A 19,056-nucleotide genomic window follows, 5' to 3' on the forward strand; every position below is an offset into this window, starting at 1 on the left:
TAAACATCTGATATAGATGGTGGGAACAATGAAGCAGATTCTTCATCTGTAGGTTGCAATCCGTATGATTTCTTTTCTCGATCTACTGCTTGTGTTTCACCTCGCACCTAAGCATCACGTTCCTAGGGACAGAGACATCTGCGCTCTAAGGCAATCATAGTACTACCAGCATGGTTACATCATTCTGCGGGCAAGCTTCAACTTCAAAGTCACCTGATTTGGCACCAGCCAAAGGAGTAGGAATAGTAGCTAGGGAAGCACCATTACCATCCATGGGATGCTTTGTGAACAGCCCCCTCTGTTCAATACCGATACCTGTCAGATTCCATAGCTGATGAATCTCTTTCTTTTTCCACTCTTTCCCCGTCACGCAAGATGCTTTTCTGGCACAAACCTAGTAGTTATTTGTCCTGCTGATCTTGGGTGAACTGATGACACTGATGCTCCAAGACCAAGAGTTTTCACAGCCAAAGCTATTGAAGCTGCTCCCTCCCATGAATCACAGCTTTCTGGACGCACTGCTTGAACACCATGGAGCAAGATAGAGAAAAACTCCTATCCCAGTTGATCGAGCTGAACCCACCCACCGCCGGGCAGGTGCATCAGCCTCTTCTTTGTAGTTTCCGACAGGGCTACCCGCACTAGCCTCTGACCTCTACTCCAAAACCTGAACTTCACAGATCCGAAGCCTAAACCTTCACTACTTCCATCACTTCACAGAGCAGGTCTTGTTTTCAAACTTGCTTTCGGGTTAAGTGAAGAAAATCAATTCAATATTCCTATCATTGAGGATCTATTAGATGAGCTACATGGTGCACAACTGTTTTCCAAACTTGATTTGAGATCAGGTTATCATCAGATAAGAATGAGAAGAGAAGACATTCCAAAATTTTAGGACATATTTTTGTCATTATGAATACTTAGTGATGCCATTTGGACTCACTAATGCACCTGCTACCTTCCAATCTTTAATGAATCATGTTTTTGCTCCGGAAATACCTTTTGGTATTCTTTGATGATATTCTGATATATAGCAAGACTGAACAAGCTCATCTCAAGCATCTAAAGTTAGTCCTGGACATTCTAAGGTCATAAAAACTATATGCTAAGATTAGCAAATGAAGTTTTCCTGTCCCTCAAGTGGAGTATTTAGGGCATGTTATCTAAGGATAGGGTCTATCTACAGACCCCCAAAAAATAGTTGCCATCAAAGAATGGCCAGCACCTAAGACTATCACTCAGTTGAGGAGTTTTCTTGGTATGGCTGTAGAAAAAGAAGATTTGTCAAGAATTATGGGATAAATTCTAGGCCATTTCATGACTGTCTAAAATAGAATCATTCCAGTGGTCAGATGCTCAAATTGAGGCCTTCACAACATTGAAGAATTGTCTGGTCAATGCTCCTGTTATGGCTTTGCCTGATTTGACCCTACCATTTACTTTTTAAACAGATGCATCAGGTCAAGGTATTGGTTCTGTCCTCATGCAATAAGGCATACTAATTGCTTATTTCAGTAAAACCCTTGGACCCAGAAATGCAGCTATGTCAACTTATGATAAGGAGAAGCTTTAGCTATTTGTGAATCCTTCAAGAGATAGCGCAACTACTTTCTTTGTTCCCAATTCTTTTATTGATCAAAACTGATCAACAGAGCCTTAAATACATTACAGAACAAAAAGTCTCTGAGGGCATTCAGCACAAGCTTATGTGAAAATTGCTTGAATTCAATTACAAGATTGAATACAAAAAAAAGAAAACAAGGTTGCAGATGCTTTGAGCAGAAGAGATTCTCTTATGATGGCAGTCACTGCAGTTACTCCTGCTTGGGCTTCAACTGTAGAAACCAGCTACACTAATGATGATCACTGCAAATCTCTGCTTGAGAAGCTCACTGTATCAGCCAATGTAGCACCCCCTTATACTCTTCATTCTGGCATTTTGAGATATAAAGGAAGAATATATGTGGGATCAGATGATGTTCTTAAACACCAAATCATTGATTCACTTCACAACTCTCCCATATGAGGCCATTCAGGCATTGTGGCTACTTATCAAAGGGTAAAAAAGCTATTTGATTGGCGCCAGGCCAGGAGATTGAAACTTTTCTACATGAGTGTGCAGTTGCCACTACCCTGGTCTCCTAGATCCACTGCCATTACCTACTTCTGCTTGGACTGACATCTCCCTGGATTTCTTTGAGGTTCTTCCCAAATCATTGGGCAAAGAAGTCATATTGTTGGTGGTGGACAGGTTCACTAAATATTCTCATTTCATTCCCCTCGCTCACCCTTATACAGTACAATCAGTCTCTCATGCTTTCATGGATAATGTTTTTAAGTGGAATGGATTGCCAAAGTCAATAGTCTCTGATAGAAACTGTATATTCACAAGTAACATGTGGCAGGCCTTCTTCAAAGCACTGCAAGTGAAATTGAGGTTTAGCTCTTCCTATCACCCACAATCAGATGGCCAGACAGAACGTGTGAATCAATGTGTGGAAAATTACTTGCGTTGCATGGTTTTTCAGCAACCAAGGAAGTGGGCTAGTTTGGATCAAGCAAATGCCACTTGGGAGGATGCCAACTTCATCAAAGGTCTCTTTCCGGAGTTCTATACAGCTCCTATTCGTGGTTGGTACCCTAATTCCAACCCTTGACAATGCTTTGGGGGAGGTATTGTCATATCTGAAGATTACTGTACCTAACTCTCGATTGAATTCAGAGTGTTGCCTTTACTTCATCTGCCGTGAACGGAGCCAAGAGGCTTGCGTTCATTTCTTCAGTTACTCGCCTGTTTACTTTCCCCAGTAGCCCAGGGTCGGGAGCTAGGACTTCTGAGGTGAACAGTTCCTCAAAGTAACCCTGTATCAGAGATGCTAACTGGTCATTACCTTTGATCCTGTTGCCGTTTGAGTCATTCAGAAACTTTATTATGTTCTTCTTTTTTCTCCGTTGCAAAATGATGTGATGAAAGAAGCTCGTATTTCGGTCTCCATGGCGGAGCCAATTAGCCCTTCCTCTTTGCAGCCATTAATCCAAGTGCAAACTCTCTCAATTAAGTGTTGGAAGCAGTCGCTCCTATCCACTCCTACCAGGGAAGGTAGCCCCAAGTATTTGTCAGTGAGTGATTCGGTGACAATATTCAGCAGGTTGCATACCTCTTGTCTGTCGCCCCTATCTGTCTAAGGGTCCTTGGTAAAACTCTCTTCATTGAAGGCAGTACGTGGGTATCCATCTTATCTACGGTCTGCGGGTCATCCACATGACCAAAACAAAGGGTACGAAAGCAGTGAAACCGATATATCTGTTGAAGGCGATCCCACCGGTCCTATTTATTAAGTTGCAATGGCGAGTATCTTTGGACCCCAAAGAGTTGTATAAGTTGGAAAATGGAGATTTGCCTGTGGCATTGGCCGTTGGGCAGCTAGCTATTGCATTTGAAGGCTCCACAGAAAGAACCCGCTGGTACTATTACGACAGGTGGCTTCGAATCCAGTTTGTTAGTCGTTTCCATCTCGGTTAACAAAAATAAGCTGGAATCCCTCCATTCGTAGCTCAATCAGCTAAAGTTGTTAAAACAATGCCCCGGTAAAAAGGTAGCAGAAGGTCGTTCTTTCTTACTCTAAGTTGCACTCAGGTGCTGCCGTTTTAGAGCTAGGCGATATTCTCTATGTAAACCAGTATCATATCTGTTCGATATGGACCATTCTATAAGTATAGTCATTTCAGTCTTCCTCAAAGGATCTCCGATCTATTGTGCAACCTTCCCTTCGAAACCCACCCCACACGAATACTTCTACCCCTTATCACAGCTCCAATGCCCACAGGCATCTGTCTCTAGCACAAAACTTTTACTGAAATCAGGGAGAACCAACACAGGGGCCTCAATTAAAGCTTGCTTGAGAACATCAAAGGATTGCTTTGGCTTGTCCACACAAATGGTACTCCTTTCTTTAACAAGTTCGTGAGAGGTCTCCTAATTATGTATATACAGGATGAGTCACATCTTGACCGGAGCCATGCGGAGCACAAAAAGTGAAGAGAAAGGATTTGTTCACCACTTTAAGCCAAAAGATAGAAATGAAAGTTGTTCCCATAGAATGAGATTAGATCCCGCAAGTGATCTATTTATACCGAAGCTTACAAGAAGCAAAGTTGAAACGGGAGCTTTCCCACCACGGCATCCAACTCTTCTCTTCCGTAAGCAAAGGGGCTTTCAACGAGATAGGGTGCTGTACAATTTCACCCGTGGGTGGGGCTGGCTACGCTTGCTAGATTGGATCAAATATACGTGTCCTACGCTAGGCGGAATCGTTGTTTCACTCCTCCAAGCGTTCCTTGCCAATGGGTAAAGCCTTTATCTATCACTTCGGTTGGACACATATTAATTACCTTTTTTATCCTTGGACCCTTGAACGCTCGCTTCCCTTCCTGAACTGAGGGAAACCGGTGCCTGAGAGATCCGTTATCTGCAATCTCTGAGCTTGATTGCACATCTTTTCCTGCTCATACATGTGTTTTTGCACGCTTGAGACCTCCTCTTTCGCTTGGCTATCCGAGGAAAGATGTCTTACGAGGTGGGTTGGACAACGTACGTAGTGAGCCTGCTGCTATCAGTGTGAAGATGAGCATCTATCTTTCTTTTCAGGATTTAGTGTGTGTGTGCTTGTTCTTAAGGGAACGTGCAAATCACCCAATCATATCAGGATGGATCCAATGGGTGTGATTTTTGTCTGTATTGATCACTTACCCATGCTATAAGAAGAATGGCGTCATGGAAGAGTTTGGGGTCCAAAGCCACACCTTCTTTCCCCCATAGGAACAGAGGTCAGGAGCTGCCGGCAGGGCGCTGCATTCAATCTGACTGATGGCTCAAGATAAGTACGAGACGTACTTGAGATAGATAATTTATGTATTTCGCTATTTCGAATACCTAAACTGCTGCTAACAAGAATAAGTACGGAGAGATTGGATCTCCCTGGCGTAGTCCCTGAGAAGGTTTGAATTCCTCAGGACGCTCCCCATTGAAAAGAACCGAGAAGGTAACTAAAGTCACTAACCTCATCACCATAGAAATCCCACCTTCGCTGAAAAAAAGTGGGCTGGATAGCCGCCCGGGCCAGGGGCCTTTCAGGGTACATCTTAAAAAGGTCACACTTCAGAACCAGTAAAGGGCACAGTCAATTGCTCATTCATTTCCTGAGATACTTTCCGAGGAACTGTCAACGGAACGAACATCCTCCATTCTTTCAGTACCTTCAGCAGTATAGAGATGTTTAAAGAACTCATTCGTCATCCCACTCATCTCCTGTGAAGGGACAAGGAAGGATTGTCTGAAGTAGGACCTATTCATAGCTCATTTCAAATGGGCCAAAGAAACTAGGGCCACAGAGACCCCCCCTATGTCATGAAAAGAGACACTTTCGGTAGTCACAAAACCCTATTTTAAGAAATAAGTCATTAGATCCCGTATCAGCTATAGCAGTGAAGTTCTCATAAGCTTTCATCATGTCGAGCTTTAGTGCACACACCTGATCATCTCGTGCCTCTTATATAGTTTCTAGTTTAGGAGTCCGAGCTGGAAGAACAAAAGGTGGAGCTCCGCCCTAGTGTTACCCTTTGCCTCGCTCTTTAGAGGCATGAGTGGTCACAACTCGACGTAGTCTAGCAGTTCTATTTGGCGCATGAATTGCGTATAGCAAAGTTGAAGAAGGCATTCTAGGAGCTAAAGGCGTCTCATTCGTCTCTCATTCGCTCGATGCTTAAGTACCTGTTTGCTTCTACGTCTACGGTTGAACTTGAAGGCCTCGGATTCCGAAACCTGTAGAGCTTGCACAGTGAAGAACAAGTACGTACTTCATACGAAGAAATGGTAGTCGGACTTCTCTGGTTTTCTCCATAGTAGGAGTAAGCATAATCCTAAAGCCGGCCCAATGGGCTATATTTCTTTAGAGTACTCAAAAAGTATGCTTTTGTCGGAGGGAGATTGCCGGGTCTATGTAGAATAGAGAAGCAGCAAAAGAAAATAAATTGAGTAGCCAAAGGCCTCGTGCACAGTATGGAAGGAAGAGGAAAAATGCACGTTACGCAATGTATGATGATGAACATATGGAGTTAGTTCGGTGGGTTGGTTGGGGAGTAGGGCCGGGGGGAGAAACTTGTCCCTTCTTGATGGCGAGTATATGCTTCGATCGATTCTTGTGCTCCCTATGCGCGTGTTCTTGATCACCGAACAAGTTACAAAATAAGTTTATGCGCTCCTATCCTTGTTCTTGTGAGTCCTTGTGAAGCTACATTGGTGATGGTTGGTGGTAGATGCGGATTACCAGCGAGCTCTAGATGCTACTCTTAGGGATATTATTACTGTGCTTTTTTGCTATGGTTAGTCATGATTACTGATCAGTTGAGCAGTTCTTTTGAATGTACCAATTTTATTTTTTCATTTATTGGTTTCCCCCCATTTGAAACAGGGCTCAAGTCGCTTCCTGAGATGCATTTCACACCTGACTCACCTCCCACGCCTAAAATGTCTCCAGGTAAACGTTTTTCTGCTTGTCTAGTAATTCGGTGAATCTGCGGCCACTAATGCCATTCAGAGACTCTTGGCCATTTGGGCTTTCGCACCATATGATCCCTGCTCATCTGCCCACAACAAAACGGAATTTTTTTTATTTTCACTTGCGGTGTTCTCTCCATTTCTTGTTATATGCTGCTATAGGGCTATAGGAATACAGATTCAAACTTGATTGTATGATAAAACTGATTATTGATTCAATTCTTCTACTCGCAGCATCTGTTCTATTAACTTGTAACTGCCTACTAATTACAGTATCGAGTGTCCTGGTGATGCGGATGCTATATATATAGTCTTCTCAAACTCTGAGTGCACAGATCTGTTAAGTTGTAACTGTACCTTCTAGTTTTTTAATCTGAGCAATCGTTGATCATCTCATCCATTTGATCGTTTGAACACTGGAATTAATATCTTTGCAGAATCGTTGATCGTACTTCGTGTGTACTAATTGAAATCAGTTGTGCATGTCCGTGCTGCTGCCGCCCCAGGACAAGTGAAGTTCCCCCGTCGACTATGGAGGAGCTTTCAACGTCCGTGCCGCGCGATCGGTCGGGATCGGTGGCCTTCAGTTCCTGCCGGATTTCCCTTGTGACGTTAGTCCTCGCAGCAGCAGCTGCAGCCTTGATCACGTTGCTGTTCTGATACATGCTTGTCTGACCTCGCTCTTGAACTTGTGCATGTCTGCTTCGTCTTTCTTGATCGGTTCCTCGTGTTGCATACAATGAAGTGTTGTCATGTGACACTGGGCATAATCTCTGAAAACTCCTGACTGGTTCGGTGTGGTTTTGTTTATTCAACACCAATTGCCTTAGCTTTCTTTTTCTGAAGGAGACAGAGAAGAGAGTAGCTAGATTTCTTTTTCTATTTTGATTTACAAATGGTCCGGTTTTATTTCAAAATGGTCCGTACTTTTCGATCTTTCGGCTTATTAAGCTTAAGAATCTTACTTAATAGGAGAAAATAGCCTCCTAAACATATGACTAGCAACTGGTTCACCAGGAGTACGCAAGAAAGGCAAAAGCACTACGAATTATTGATTTAGGAATGGGAATGGGCTAGAACCCTGGGTTCTTCCTTATATAATTAATGGTCTTTTCATTCTAATACTCTATCCGAGAGTTCTCAGTATTTAGCAAAGCTGTTCCTATCTAACGGATAAAAACAGGATCAAATGACAAAGACATTGTTTGTGGAGAAAGAGGTGGCTTTTCCCGGATGAAATGAAACATTTGATTTGTGTAACAGGAGAAAGATTTCCCACTCCTTAGCCATAAAGATATGTGGCCATGAAAAAGGGAGGGGATTCAGTGGAACAGGATTGGCCGGGCGGTAGAGTCGGAAACACTTGTTGATTCCTATTTTGGACCCTAGCTCCATGGAACAATATGCTACTGCGGAAACATGGAAGAATTGCAATCTTAGATCAAAACACTATGTGTGGAAAGCTTGATAAGGGTCAGTTACTTGTACGTTTGATTAGTATGAGCCACTCACATCGTTTTTTAAGGATAGGTGGGAGTAGGACCCTACAATAAAGAGCAGATAGCCCACATGAATCATGGGAATAACAATACGAGGCCTTTGATGAGTAAAGGAGAAATGCAAGATTTGGATCCGCGATTTCAACAAGTAGTTCGTGCTTCGTCGGCAGGGGAGACTATAGGCCATGAAAACCCACCCCTGGTATCTCCACCTGTGGATTGAGAGTCAAAAAGTGTGAATTTCGTATGTCCCACTGGCACACGATTTCGATTACTTTTCTGGTTTCCCATTTCGGAGATCCGATAATGGAATGCTAAATCGATATCTAGGGTCGAGCCAGGGTACTTATCCTCCCGTCTATAAATCAATGACCAATAAAAGACCAAAGCGGTGATAAATCAAGGGGCAGACAGGAGCAGCATCGTAGCTAGGAACAGGTGCTGCACTGTAGCTAGTAGGAAGAAGTACAGCATAGCTACATTCCCCATAGGGTTGGCGCCCCTCTTCTCCAATACAAATTGAATCATAGCAAGGGCTAAGCTATCTTAAAACCTACTATCAATCTGTTTATAGAACTCAATACTACTATCCATGAGATCATCATAACAAAAACTAGAATTGCCCAGTGAAATAGGAATAGAAAGAAATCCAGGGTAACTTGTATCATGAGATGGGTCCATTCCAATTGGAATTCCATACGGCTACAACTCTTTTTAAACGAGTCGAAGTCCAGTCTTGTCACTTTCCCATCATCCCTTTCCGCACGTCCTTCTCTATTGGGGGCTCCAAACACCTCAGCCAATTCGTGCAGCATCTTATTCAGGATCTCGGTGCTCCCAAAAGTTGTGAGCAACTCCAGGAACAAGACTCTGCCACCTCTGTGCGTCACCGAATGAAGGAAGGAAAGAGCATGTCGGACATAAACCTGGATTTTTTCCATGTCGTCCGTATCTACGCACGGCCCGATACATAAATCCTGCAACAGGAAGCACAATTTTGCTACTGGATCAACATCCACCGTCTTCTTCGGACTTAGACACAAGAACGAAACCGCCAAAAACATGAAACAGAACAAAGAGGAGTAGTATAGCAACTGAATCATAGTCTGACACCGTCGATGGTTGGCTGTCGTGAGGAGGGTGCATTGCAGCAGTTGCTGGTAGGATTTTGGTGTTGCTATGTTCTTGCCGCAGATGATGATATATGTAGATGGGTGAGGTTTTGGACTCGAGATATTGCTAGGAGATCACATTTGCCGTCGCATTCCAAACAATTCGTGAGCCGTTTAGCTGGTTTAGTGGACATTTGCCTTGTTGATCAATTGTTTGGTATACCCAGTTCTGTAGAATTGTTTTGTGCCTGGAACTCCGAACGACCCTTATACTGTTTTGCTTTCTGCTGCTTCTTGTTCTGCTTTGCCGAGAGAATTTCACCTTTGTGGAATGCCCTATAGCTATATTTAGCTATATTACTCATCTAGCTATATTTAGCTAGTTCACCGTTGTATACGACCAAGGTTTACACCTGAGAGTCGTAGTAAATCCTTGCATTCGTGAAACTGACCAGATGAGAACGAAACTGGTGGGAACAATCAACTATACGGCAGCTGCGAAGTTCTAGTTGGCTTCTGAAAATCAACTATGCTGATATAGATTCTCTTTTGAGAGCCCTACATATACCGATCAAACATTCCATTTCAGACTTGTCTGCTTTACTATCTAATAAGTTTGATAGAAATCAAGGCAGGTATAGCTTCCTTTGATCCATACCGTAATATTCAAGCTGACTTTGTCAACTTATTCCCCTTTTTTCAGGTTGAATTGACAACGCTGTACTTTCTTCAACCATAGGAATCAGAATTTCGTAGGTAGAGGGGGCCAAGGTGCCAGAAACATGGATTTCATGGAAACAAGGTAATCCGTAGTTGGTAGCAGATGTTCCGCGGGATCAGATATCCTCCGTCTTGTCTCTGCATTCGAGGAATGCTTGTAGCTGTGCTAGGCGTGAGAAGAACTCTACAATACAATTTCTACGATTGGTACCAGATTGGAATTCATTCTTGGAACTCTCCTCTAGAGAATGGCCTGGCTAAAGAGAGTGATAGATCCATCGTGTCGTGTGGAAACTAAAGCTAGGCGCCGCTATTCGTCCTCAGCCGTATTCTCATTCTGGGAAAAGGTATGGATCGTTCTGGGAAACGATCAGTAGTAGTGGTGGATGGCAGGTATGGAAGGATCTCGGCAAGTTCCTATCTGAGATTACCACCGGCCCTGCCCTAAGCTGACTTCTTTGCTAGTAGTGAAGTGCGTTTTCACTTAGTTGGAAAAGTCCATAATCCGATTTGACCTCGGGAGCCTGTCCACGGATCTGATCAAAGTATGATTCCCTAGTGCCAAAAGTCTTAAAGCCTATGGCGCCAAGCATGGGGAGTCCGCGGAGAAGAAAAAATCTATTTCGCTATGGGCCAAAACTAGTGTTTTTTCAGATTTCTAGTCTAGTTTAAGTGCAGGGCTAGAGAGTTCTCTTCCAGTATTCTTAGCTGACTGTCCGCTTGCTTGACTCGAACAAATAGCTTTTGTTTCCACAAGGCAGATCCCATTCCTCGAATGCAAAGGACAAGAAAGACGGATTCTGGTTGGAAGGAAGGGTTCTCGTATTGGTTCTTCTGGTGCGCTACTTCCTTGTGCTGTGCCAGATTGGAATTGGTATCGGAATCCTGGTTGGTAGAAGGAAGCTCGGGTATTGCTTATTGTTGAAAGCACTCGTTTGTTCCGGCTCGTGAGTTGAAAGCACTCGTTTGTTTCGGCTCGTGATGTGTCTGACGCATGCATAGAATCAAGATCTATTGAGACCATGATGTTTGTTTCTTCCTCGGAACAAGAGATACGCTCTGGCTTATTTGCATTCGACCGGAGAACCTCACTTATCAACTGCCCTGGATTGGATCTACTTACGATTTGAGAAACTGGCTCCAGAACCCCTGTTTTTGATGCAGAATCGGTGGTTCCTTCTCTTTTTCGTGATTTCATCCATAAATCAATGGAAAGAGCACTTTATTCAGTGAATTGACACGTTCCTGATGCTTTTACAGTAGCAACAGTCTCGGTAGCAGAAGTAGATCCGAGTGTAGATACCGGGATCATATCACCACTATTGACTATTTCAATTCATTCACATCTGCTCGTATCAATCAAAGTTTCCTATCAAGCAATCCCAGCAGCAATCAAGTTGGCACCCACTATATAAGATGCACTATTTCCTGATCTTGTCCCAAACCCAACTCGGCACTTTTAGACCTGGCCCTCCCTTCTCCGACAATATATGCAACCTTAAAGAAAAGAGACCACTCTCAGAACGACCCTTCGGAAAGCCCCACAACAAGCTATCCCAGAAGAAATTGTATAACTTGGCCAAAGTATTCACTTCCAGTTCCCTTTGCAATAAGATCACAGTAGATACTGTTTAGAAGGCTCACTCTCTCGTCTACAAAAAAGAGATGTGTGCTTACTTCTTGGAGATTGACTCCTGCCGGTAAGTGCACACCCTCAGTAGTATCTCTATAGACTTTATAGAGTATTTCCAATTGATAAATGATTTCTTCTTTAAGAACATCTTTGGATATATCAGTTACTTGTGTTTCAACATTAATAGCATTTATGTGATGGATCATCCGGCCAGCCCTAATGGCGACAAGATTAGCTATCGACAATGACAAACCCAATGAGATAATATACTCAAATAGAATCGTTTCCATAAAAATCTGCCATCATTTTTTAGTCATACTTGTCCCTTAGCGGACTCACTCTTGTCTTGCTTCATCTAAGGAGTGATAAGTGCCAGGAGTCTGCCTCTAGCATCAATACATGTCCTAGTTACGAACAAAGAAGCGGTGCTGTCTCCTTAGTGTTAGCGGCCTTATGCCTATTTCAGTATACGCCCGTGTCAATATGTCTAGACTTACCTATACCCATGCTTCCTTCTTCTTTGACTAGCTTGCTTCCCCTATCAAATAGAACGGGAATGACTGCGTGCTTGGCCATCGTTAGTAAGCCCGCGTAGGGTAGGACCATCATCGAGCAAATGTTCCTTCAAAGGCGCGGAGCGTGCTATGGCAGATTTTCATCCCGCAAGAGGATGCGCCTAACTACTAATGCAGTGCAGCCCAATCCGTTGCTTTGCTTGTTGGGTCCACTTTTTGAAAGTTTCTTTGTTCGTAACATTAGTAGTTACTCACTGCATTAGTAGTTACTCACTGGGTGGGTGCACCAACGGCTTTCTAGGAATTTGAGTTGCTCAATACAGACAGAAAGATTCTTTCGTGAAATAAAAGAACGGCAGGTTGATGAGGGAAAGGAAGCTAGATCTTTTTTCTATGGTATGGCCTGGGTGGCCTAAGCGAAATCCCGAGATATGAAGGAGCCGATCAATCTACCCGCCCAAGGTAAGCTTGCTCCTCACTTGAGTTGAAGCTGCCTCCGCTTCCTGCCGTCATACGGATTGATTTACTTTATCTTGACATACGCTACGAATATATTTGCTAGAGATATCAATCGAAATAAATAGGAGCTTTCTGAAAATAGAAATCGATATATCCATGGTATTGAATGGACAAGAATTGAATGGGATTGTGGCACCCAGTGATACACTACGCCATGTTACGAACAAAGAAATGATCAAGAATTTCATTATGGCATGGCGCTATAGGCCATCGATTCGGTTATAGGAGTAGACGCAGGCAATGGCAAAGAGGAACATTTGGATGGACGACCTCCAAGACACGAGTCACTACTTTAGAACTACGTTATTCCCTGGCGTCAGGTACACATCCGGGGTTAAAGAAGGGACGCATATCAAATAAATGCGATCTAGATCCACAGCATCTTCGCATTCCGAGCCGAGACTATTATGATTACCTACCGAATTGGAGGAATCAAAGATCCTTACTTGAGGAACTTAACTGGCACTCTACTGATTGGACTTTACCGACTTCAGAAACCAGACAAGATTCTATACCGAGCTGACCTATCAACCAGACGGACTTGAACAACTGACCTGTCTGCTATTGTTATTGCCGGGCCTCCAGACCATACCAATTCACCGAGTTAGAAACCGGACCAGAGCTATTAACTGACTTGACGTGCTTTCCTGACTGACAGACCGGACAGACCAATCCAATGAACTGACTTTGCTAGCTTATCGAGCCGAGGAGACAAGACGGATCCATATAAGGATACCAGCAACCCAAAGAGAAGAACCCCAGTTTATTAGAGAGATCCGTTCTATTTCACTAGTTGGGTTTCTGTCTCGGCCTGGCATCTTTGGACAAGAATAAGAAGTATAAGTAGCAGCTTCCTATTCCTTAGTACTTTCCTGTAGTGTAGTTTCTCAAACCAGTGCTTTTCATGGAATGGATAGAATTCCTCAACTCTAGGAAAACCTGGTATGACAAATTCCGTATAATATGCAAAATTCCGTTTCCGTATCAAATAAATAAGTAGACTAGCTTTGGACCGGAAATCGAAACCCTAGAAACAAAAGACAGGACAGGTATGAATCACTAAACCTGAGAGCTTACTTCTCTTCTCCCAAAGCCAACTCTGGATTTTCCTCCTTCCAGCAAAGTCAGAGTGACGCTATCTCTCCTCTCCCCGGCCCTCCGGGATGAAGAATGTCCAACATCCTCTTCTTGGATACCAGATTCCATCCTTATCCACCTGGCTAGAAGCTGGCTAGAAGATCGAATTTCTTGGAATGAGTATCTTTGAGGTGTTTACGTAACTCATCCAGTCCAGAAATAGCTTGACCTATCCAATTTCGAACGAATCAAGATATCCTATCGTTCCGGTAGCTATAGTAGCTATCTGTTCTTCCACTGGGAGAAGGTTTGATTGGGATTGTTTAAGCAATTCCCGTCATAAAAACAATGGATTCTGGCTAGTTTTATCGAGAGCAGAGGCGAATAATAGGCTTGTCACTCTGCGAATTGAGCTAGTTCCTATTTGGATTTGCCAGCTACTTGTTTCATTGCGGCACATTTGAGCCGCTGATCCTACTCTGGAAAGTGAAATACCCACATGAATAGCAGGTCGAATTCCGGCATGGAATAGATCCGCAGATAAGAAGATTTGTCCGTCTTGGAGATTACATTAGTAGGAATATAGGCGGAAACCACTCCAGTTGGGCATACTCTCTTCGCCTAAAAGAGAATTGCATTGAGTGGCTCTTTCTAAAAGGTGTGAATGCCAATCAAATAAACCCTATCCTTATGGAGAATAGAGATCCACCCACCCACCTTCTATATTCTCCCATCCCCGAGGGAAGACCACGCACGGCCAAGAAAGAAGTGTCTCGTATTCAGCAGCTCGCCTAAGTCCTAACGTTAGTGGAAAGAGTAAGATAAGAAAGCTTAAGCGTGGTAGCCCACAGACCAAATATGAGAAGTTATGTTTTGAAAGCTTCTTATTGAGTCTAGTACTATCCTTTGGAAATTCTTGGTCCTCAGATCTGATACCATAACCAGCATCTACATGCTCATGCTGCAAACTATCACATAGGTCCTATTTCAGGTTCATTTACTTTCTCAAATAAGTAACTTTGTCTAATGTTCCCCGAACGAGTAGTTAAAACAACCACCCCCTGATCCGAAAGGAATGGGTGTTCCTGAGGCTTATTCAAAGGGCTTTCTAGTGAGTTAATGGGGAATGAGGGTATCACCCATAACCAGTTTGAAGATGCAAAAATTCTGTTCTTGTCAAGGAGGGGGATTAGCTACACAACCAAGGAAGGCCTTTTTAGATTATTAATATTCTGACTGCTTTTTACTCTTGTCTATATCTTGCTTTTGCTTAGAGGGCAGGCCGCAGGACAAAGCAAGAGCTTGAATGCGAGGGGCGCTGCGAATGTTTGCTTCGAAGGAGCCTGTGAGCCAGCGATAATTAGACCCGTCAGTTAGTAGGGACAACTTGAAGTAGGGACAACTTGAATACTCCGCCTGTGTCTAATCATCCACTCGACCAGCCAATGAAACGAATTGAGATGAAAGTGATCGAAATTTATCTCCCGTAGTAGGAGCTATGTTTACGAAGGATCGAAGAGAGCGTTGAGGGCGCTAGCAATAGCGTGTTTGTTTCAACACAAGAAGTGTCGATCCAAGCTTTAAGAACTCAATCGTCCGTCCGACCGAATCACTCGTTTATGGCTCTGATTCCAAGTCAGGGTTTAAAACAGCGGTGACGCAGCTAGTTGAAAAGTTTTTACTTGGAACACTAGACATGAGAGCCAGCTACAGAGACAACTAATGATATCAAAGTTGACGAAACAAGAGAGTTTCATTCAATTCTTTTCAAAGTGTACGCCTATGATCAATAGTTCCTTATGTAAAGGATCTTTCCCTTCTCATATTCTATTTGAGAGTTCTCAGTATTTAGCAAAGATGTTCCTATCTAACGGAGGGCTATTGGATCAAATGAAAAAACATTGTTGAGAAATAGTAGCCACCCAAAGTAGAGGGAATCCAACCTTGCCCAGTCGATGCTCAAGTGGCCCAAAGAAGCAATCTGAAAAGGCAAGAGCTTGTTCTGAAGGAACCGCACTCAAAGGGAATGTTTACTTTATCAAATCATTCTTACTCCTTGGTTACCCCTGATGAAACGAGCCTATTCATTTGACCATTCACTAGTTTGTAAACTGTGCCTACTTCATGCACAGAACTCCGCTCTACTGGAGGCTTGGCATGCTCGAAAAGAAAAAAAGCGGAGTCAATCTTTTCAAATTCCTTGAGAACAATACCGAAGACTTGCGGCGTGTAGTTGCTTGCGTGAGATTTCTCAAGATTGTAGAAAGGGGTTTTTAAAACAGGTTCCTTCCGTCTGAGAGGCTTTGCAATCCAACTCAGTCTCCTTTGTGTGCGCGCACACGCAAGCCAAGTTTCACTTTTAATACCCCTGCCTTCCCGACCACGGATAGGCTGCGGGGCTTTGCACTTCGGCCCCATTGTGTGAATACCACATCAATGTGACAGGATTCGAACCTATGGCCCTCTGTACCCAAAACAGATGCGCTGACCAGACTGCGCTACACCTCGTCACCCCCTCAGAACATATGGATCTACCCGATCGATAAAGAAAAGAACCGCAGCGCTGTCGCCCACCCCGCTTTTGGCATGGGGAGGCGAGAACCACCGCTTTTAGGAAAGAAGCCTACAATTTGATTCTCGTCTCGTTTCACTTGCATTTTATTTCGTTCAGTCTCGTTCTGAGAGTGGAATCGAACCACTCACTCCGTTTGGATTTCGAGTCCAAAGGGCCCAGCCAGCGAAAGAGGATTTACAGTCCCACGCAGCCTGCCAGAACCTTTTTCTTGCTTGCTTTTTATACGATTTTTTGAGCAACTAGCACGAAAGCCGTTGCACGTTAGCGCATCCGTTTTCTTGCTTGATTTTTATATGATTTTCTGAAGTGATCTGTCCAACTAAGTAAAAAAGGACACTAGAGTGTGGCTACACGTGGTATAGGGCTGCTCGTCCCGCCTGGTGTTTAGAAATGACGTCCAATCTTTCGGTACCTATCATATATTCTAGGTGGATAAACTTATTTTTGATCAGCATCAATGGGAGATCCGATGTTTTAGAATGACCTTCCCCCGATCAGAGAAGGGGCTTGGTCTGGAACAGATTGAGACGGAAAGCGGTAATCAATCGCCGCGTGGTGGAACGCTTGTTGGAGAAGGGTAAGCGCCTCCATGTCGTAGGGGTGGGTAGGCCAATAGAAGACTAGGGAACTTAGCCTAGCCACTCAGTTCTACCCCGAGCCAAGTCTATTTAGTGTCAGCGAACACATACCACTATCTATATATAGGTTTTCCTTTTTCGTAGAGGTTGTCGCTTAGGTCCTTGGACCCTTCCTTCATGAAGCTTGAGGAAGCACTCACTTTTCTATCCACGGTATTCTTGGTTCTGCACTTAGTCTTGAACCTGTGTTGGTTTGGGACGTCAATCTCATTCGTCAGCGGTGTGTGCCACATACTATGATTGCTTTCTTCTTGCTGTCAAATCCCAGTCTATCTTTCACTGAGCTTCCTTCGCTTGGAATTCAAAGTCCAAAAAAAAGAAAGAAAGCGTACTGTGAGGTATGAATGATGAAATGTCTACGGGTGTCATTGAATATCATGGGGTATCAACTTCTAAGGTCATGGCGTAGGGTATTGGATAGGCTGGTCCGCTGGTCGAAGTCATTGCAGGGTGTGCTACGGACAGCTATTGTTCCTGGGCATTTCCTTTCTCTCGTCATCACGCCAACATACATAAGGCTTGCCTTCACAGGGCCCCACCTTGACTTGCCATCATGGCTACACTCTTTTCATCAAAGCAACTCTTCTTAAGAAGACCCATTGGTCCCCACAACGAAGTTCCTCCATAGAGAACCCAACTGCACAGCACCATCGCAAAGGTTTCTTCGTAACTCGATTAGTCTCACTCAAGAGAACTCATCTACATGGAAGGTCTTTTAAGTGCCAGTTGTACCCGCACAGAAGTTCTGCGCCCTCAACTACACCAGGATGCCCCCTGCAGTAGCATCACAACTTTTCTCACCATGGACAGCTCGCCAGTCTTCTTGCATCAGCCACACCTAATTACAAATGACCTTGGCCTCTCCATGCTCTTCATTTACATTTAAACTGCACACCCCCTTGTTGAGGTCTTACTCCAAAGGTACGGCCTCTAGCACATGACCATTCCTCACTCAAGTCATCGACACCCTCGTCGATGTACGTGTTGAAAGAAGAAATTCCACTATCTCTCAAACGAAATGAGGTTTTTGAACTCCTATATAACAGAGTTTCATTGATGCCAAAGGGGGTTTTCCTCAAACGATTAGAACCAGAATAAAATAAAAAAAAGAATGAAAGAGTCAATCTATCTTAGTCAAGGCGCTCGCTCTGCCATAAAGGGAGGCACTGGCAAAATCTAAATAGAAAAGAGATGTTTCTAATTAAACCATAGATGTCCACTTCATACTTATAGTATTCTATTTCGGCTTGCTTGGGTTCATTCAAGGCGTCTTCATATCTATTAAAGAAATCAATCAGCTCCTAATTAGTCCCCCAAGGCGAGCTAAGCGACGTTTTTATTTCTCTTCCTCCGGTCAGAAAAAAAAGATTTCTAGGACCGGATGCATAACAAGAAAAGACAGAATAGTAGTGGTGCTTGCGCGCAAACAATCTTAGAACTGAGCTCTTGTAAAGGTGGGCGTTCCTACACTCAAAGCCCATATCTCAGATGCATGCCCATTGGAATAGCCCATCACCAGGATGAAATTATCCATTTAGCGCAGTTCCCCTTTCCTCTCTTCTTATATAAACTTCACATCCTAAACATCAAAAGGAAGGGAAAAGCGAACTCGACCTGGTGGTTTTTTATCATTTCATTGACCTTCGAACCGCTCTTGCCCTCCCCTTTCACTTTCTTTCCTAAATGTGTGACTGATACCAATCCCTATGTTGTACACTCTTCCACTAACTAGAGAGAACCATGCCTGAAGTAGAAAGAACCAATTACAAGTGTTCATAGTGGTCTAAGAAAATGAACCCTGACCGTGAAGGTTCCTAGTGTTGATACCAGTTGTTGGAGATAATGGAAGGAAGCAACAAAACAGAGAGAGGATCCAGTGTAATCTTAACTACATCTCAGCTCTTATACAAAAGCTTATGTTACAATACATGGTACCAGTCCAATTTATAGAAAATAGAAAACCGACACAAAGTCATTATCGACTCAAGTAACAACTATTTCTATTTTGTTCACAGCTCATTCCTAGCTAAGACATAACAGTGGGTAGGCAAACAACTTGATTCAGGTCAATACAATACTCTTCTTCGAACTTGCAAGCTTGGGACACAAGCGTAAACTGAAAAAGAAGTAAGACCAGGTACACTGCTAAGCATAAGTATAAAGAGGTGGAAGGCTGGCTGTGCTTGTGCTCACCTACAGGTTTGTCCCAGCA

This window comes from Triticum aestivum, chromosome 4B (assembly GCF_018294505.1).
Source record: "Triticum aestivum cultivar Chinese Spring chromosome 4B, IWGSC CS RefSeq v2.1, whole genome shotgun sequence".
Taxonomy (NCBI): Eukaryota; Viridiplantae; Streptophyta; class Magnoliopsida; order Poales; family Poaceae; genus Triticum; species Triticum aestivum.